Genomic DNA, 5,586 nt, shown 5'->3' with positions numbered 1-5,586 from the left:
CTGCTTGGGGTAGCATTGGAGAATGCTTGCTTTCTTAGGAAAAGGGCTGATTTCCAAGTGTGGACAGCTCCCTGCCCAGTTCCTTCTGACACAACACTGTGGACAAAGGTAATGTCAGAGAAGGGACTACAGCAGTGGGCAGAGAGGAGGGGAAAGTTGGCTGTTTGACATCATCAGGCTCACCATGTTGCTAAGATCTCCACTTAATCTTCTAGATCAGCAGTTCTCAATCTGTAAGTTGTGACTCCTAAAAGACCACGGGAAAACATATTTACATTATGATTCATAACAGTTATGACATTATGTATACAGTTATAAGGTAACAAAGGAAATAATTTCATGGCTGGGGATCACCTTCGCATGAGAAACTGTATTAAAAGGTTCCAGTTTTAGGAAGGTTAAGAACCACTGGATTAAGGGGAACTCTGACTAAATGTCACCAAAGGCTAAGATACTTGTCCTAGAACTGGATGACTATGAATCCTGCCAACGAGCTGAATGATCAGGTTTCCACCCAGAGTTTCAGGTAATGAAGTCCTGTCAACATCTTGATAGAACTTGTGGGACATCTGACCTGAAGAAGATAGAAATGATACATTTATGTTGCTTTAGCACGGAGTCTGTGGCAATATGCCCCCATAGCAACAGGAAACTTATGTACCTTCTCACCTAGCTTTTGGGTTTACGTTGATGGACTCACCCTTCCCCTACCCTGATCTACCTAAGTGAACACCTTTTACCCATAGTGCAGCACAGACCAACCTGTCCTGTGCCTGGGGTCTTCTTGAAAGAACACACGGCAGTCTCCAACAGTGCCTGTCAAACACTTCGATTGTAATACATTTCCTCAGCAGTTAATACCAAGATGATGTCATCAAGACTATCACAATACTTAATTTAAAAAAATTACACACAGCACACTCGCTTCCCTTTATATTTCCTTTGGTAAACTAATGGGTTCCTGGACGAACTACCTGCTGTTCCCTTGGCTGTGCAGGTAGGGGAGATGTTAAGGCCCTTGGAAGATGGGGGAGCTAGGCTCCCTCTTGGGGTCTTCCTTGTTCCTTCTGCTGATTTGAGGGAAATGTTCCAGTGATGATCAGAGGCAGAGCTAGGTGGCTAGGATAATGTCATTGATACCCAGGACAGAGAAACAGAAGCAGCCAGTGATTCCACTGAGATTCACCTGCATGTGTCGTATCTCCCCAGGCAGAAAGACAAGAAGACATGACTCCACTTCTGGCCTCCTCCTCTAGCTACACTGCAATCACACTCCTTGCTCACAACACCGAATGTTGGGTGTGGATGTTCAGCACCCCAAACAAGCCCCCATGCACACGGGTTTGGGAAAACCAAAGCAGGCGATCATGCTCACAGGAAAGGGTCCTTGGTTCACACTGGTCCTGATTTGACTTCCAGACGCCTGCTTCCTAAGGCGTGTGACCTCCCACAGCTCCTATAGGTGGGAGAGCTCCTTCCCAGGCTCAGCTTCTGTGGTGGGAGTGGCTGCTCTCTAACACAGACACTCTAGTTCTCAGCTGTTAACAGCATACAATGGGGAGGATGCATGTGGAGTTTTGTATATCTTTTCCTATGCACACTGTAAAAGACCTAACATACTTCCGGTGCTCTCCACACATTGACTCTCTTCTCTTGCACCTTAGTCCCCCAGGCCAGGTTCTTCATTCTCCAGCACTGAGTACCATTTCATGGAAATCTTTGCTAATATAGTAGGAAAATGATAAAGAGTCTCTGTGTCTTTGGTGTTCCTTTTAGAAATTGATGATAAATAGGGTATTAAAATACGTTGTGCTGGCTACCTGTGTACCTTCTTTGTCTAGTTTTAAATTGAGTTCTTATTGTTTCTCTTCACATTTTCTACAAATGCTTTAATGATCAATAGTAGTAACTATTCTCTGGCAGAGTTGTGAAAACAATTCCAAATTTTACTGATGACGATTTTGGTGTACAAAAGCCAGTTTTCCATTTTTCAGGTTAAATGAAGATATATTTTCCTTGCTGTTTCTTCCCTTGCCTTGTGTTTGGACATTCTTTTCTCTCCAGAGATTACAAATAATTTATTTCCTTTTTAATGTTTATATAATATTTTTATGCCTAACTTGAATCCAACTAAAATTTATTACAGTTAATGATAAATGAACTTGAAGAACTCCCCCAAAGCCCCTTTTTCCGTTATGAAGTTATTTATTTTTCAACAGGGAATTATCATTTTTGTCCGGATCACAAAATGAGTATCTACTTAATATGACATTCAGACAATTGCTTAACTGTACAGAGTAGAAACGTAAGGTTGTCTATGGTGTCCTCTCCTCTGCATATCTAAGGATGCTCACCAGTAGAGGTCTGGGATGTATCCATCTCATTTGTGTTCCATTTCTAAACTTGAGGCAATGAAAATGGCTTGCTGCCATGAGATGCTTTACTAACCTCGGTCCTCATTTTGCTTCACCATAGAGAAAACGTTCCCTACTGTGCTCAAGCATAGAGATTCTGCTTGTGTAAGGTGGTATGGCTTTCCAGAGAATACTCACTTTATAACCTGTTGAGTCACCCTCTATTTACAAAGCTAGGTACACCTGATTTTTTTAATAGTGACAATCAACAATGGATAGTCTTACATGTAAACCCTAATGATGGACAGTCATTGTCTTAGAGTTGATTCTTAGGCAAACTGATGTGCCCCAGTATACACGCCTACACTTAACACACATACTTGAAAATTGTTTTCTCTGAAGGAAGGGCCGTTTTGCTTCCTTTCCAGCCATTTTGTTTCCTTAAAATATTATTGACAACAGATGTCCAATTAGAAAAAATACAGTTTAATTTTAAAGTCTTTGCTCATTTATGGGATGAGTACATGATTTGTTTCCTTTGCTCTCCCCATATGATTTGTGTATGTATGAGTGTGTATGTGTGTGAACATCTGTGTTGACTCTAAGCATTCTAAGATGGATACTTTGATGTTATTTTATGCTTATAATCTAGACTCTTAAACATAGGACTATTTTATCCCATTAATTTCCAGTCAGTTATCTTTTCCTCACTCTGTCTCATGATTTCCTGGTCCAATTTTCTGCAAGTTTAAACAGTAATCATGTAGAACAAATATGTTTTTTACCTTCCTCATACAGAAAAAAAAATGTGATTATTTAGAATAACTGTTGCTTTTAGATGTGAAACTCACCTAATGCCATTTTCCTTGCTTTCGAAAACATCTTTTATGAAGTCTATTTTAAATGTTAGTATTAAGTTTTGGAAAATCCACATATGAGCTTCTGACTCTACACATTTAAAAACCTGGTTTCTCATCTACCAACCCATTTCCAGAACAGACCACTCTCTAGGTTTGACTTCTGACCCTGTTTGCCTCAGGACACCAGCTTGTGGACACAAGAGGCAAGTGACCTAGCTATACTTGAGGTGACTGAGACCCACCCACCTACGTTGTATAAACTAGCCCGAGCTGAATGCATCTCTGCAATAACCTAACATGCATGGTTTTGCAATCGCCCTGATTGGGGCATCATTGAATAAAGAAATGACAGATGCACATACAGAAAAGCTGGGGTCAGGTGGACTAGGAACTCTTACGGTGATGCACCAGCAGCCCAGAAACTCAATACATTTATTGTATAGAACTAAGTAAGGTAGGGGGTCTCAATAGAGGAGCAGCCTCAGTCCGCAGTCCCTGGGAAGAAAAAGCTCTGGTGGACAGTGTCTGCTTACAGTGTCAACATCCACACTTGGACCGGACCACGCCAAGGTGCTGGCCTTCCCATGGATCTAAGGCACTGGGGCCCCTGCTTATGTTATTGTCAAAAACACTCATTCATACCGGGGTACACTTGCTCCCCACTTATCTCCAAAGTCAACTTCCCCTTTGCCCAAACCCAGTCCTTCAGTGCTGTGATTCCCACGGTCTCACCTGCCAGTCCAGGAAGGGAGAAGGATGGTGAGTGAGGGTGGACAAAGAGTGGCTTGGCTGACAATAGTCAACTTTTTTTTTTTTTTTCTTACAAGACGGACCATCAGGTGACAACTGCAGTCTGCATGCAGATGCAGTGTCAAAACCCACCCTTTGCGCGGTGGGAAACTTGGAGGCATGACGCATCCAATTTGTTGGCATATGGTGAATCATTCTAAGCCAATCCAAAGACTCCCTGTCCCTTGGGAAAGGAACAATTTGTGCATCTAATAGCAGGGTACAGTTCTAGCTACAAAGGCTTTGTGGGGGTCAGCAAGGGTCTGGTTTGGAGAGTCTGTAATGTTTCGGTATTCTGAAGTTCTGCCTGAGGATGTGTATGTACTCTATCCTATGGACCCCTGTGGGGAAGAGCACCCAGGTTCTGTGTCCCGGTTGAATAAGATGTGTATGAGGGCCCTCAACTAGTGGGACTATCAGATCTCTCTGTGTGTTTACCATATTGCTCTGTGTACTGTTTCTGCCAATTCTGTGGGAATCTGGGGAGAAATACAAAAGATTAATAAACATCAGACAGATATGCAGTAGATCCCCCCCCACACACACACACACAAACTGCCTTCTCCTGTCCCTCCCCTTCACTCAAGACTTCCTGTACAGACAGGCTGGTGTCAGAACCAGACTGTATGCTTATATTACTGGCAGGTGACAACTCCTAGCTCCGCTCTCTGGTCTCATAACTAAACTTCCAAATAGGGAAACAAAGCAAAAACCCCTACAATCCTCCCCCAAGCCTGGTTTGCTCTTCCCTAAAATGGGGTTAAATAGGTTTGTTTGGTGAGGGAAGAAACAAAATCAAGAACAAAACACCAGCAGCAGCAGCAGCAGCAGCAGCAACAACAACAACAACAATAACAATAACAACAACAACAACAACAACAACAACAACAACAACAACAACGGCAGCAACAAGCCTACTTTGCAAAGCCCTGGCTGGGATGCCCAACCTGGGTATGCTCTCTGCAAGCAGTGCACTGGCTTCTCCCTTAGCTTCCCTCCAGCCGCCCTGACTGTAACTCCCCCTCCTCAGAGGCTCTTCTCTAGCCATGTCACTTCCTGCGCTCTCCCCAGGAAGCTTTTAAGTTCCCTGGAGACATTACTGGGTAAATCTTCATTTCCCCCAAAAGAAGTCTCAAGACCTTCTTGGGGGCATCACATTATTGCTTCGGCTGAAAATGTTGCAGAGCTAATGATCATGGGGTCTTCCAAACACAACATAAGGCAAATGCACAACAGAATCAACATAGACCTTGGTGGGAAGAGAAAACAGCACACTCTCGTTTACTTTACCAGATAAGGCACCAAGATTTGCAGCAAATTTACGAAAAGAGGCCTTGACTCCGTTTTGTGACAGGGACCTGTACAAATACCCAAGCTGATCAATATGCTTGACAGTTTAGTTTTTCTTATGCATGCAGAGGCTTGGTCTCTATGGGATTGCGGGGATGTCTCCCAGCATGGCTCTAGTCAAATGGGACTGTGCATGAGGCAGCGGGCACAATGGTTGGGAATCTCACAGGTGCCTGCTGTGATGGGGCGCGCGTGTGTGTGTGTGTGTGTGTGTGTGTGTGTGTGTGTGTGTG

Source organism: Mus pahari, chromosome 6 (genome assembly GCF_900095145.1).
Source record: "Mus pahari chromosome 6, PAHARI_EIJ_v1.1, whole genome shotgun sequence".
Lineage (NCBI taxonomy): Eukaryota > Metazoa > Chordata > Mammalia > Rodentia > Muridae > Mus > Mus pahari.
This window is presented reverse-complemented; position numbering follows the sequence as displayed.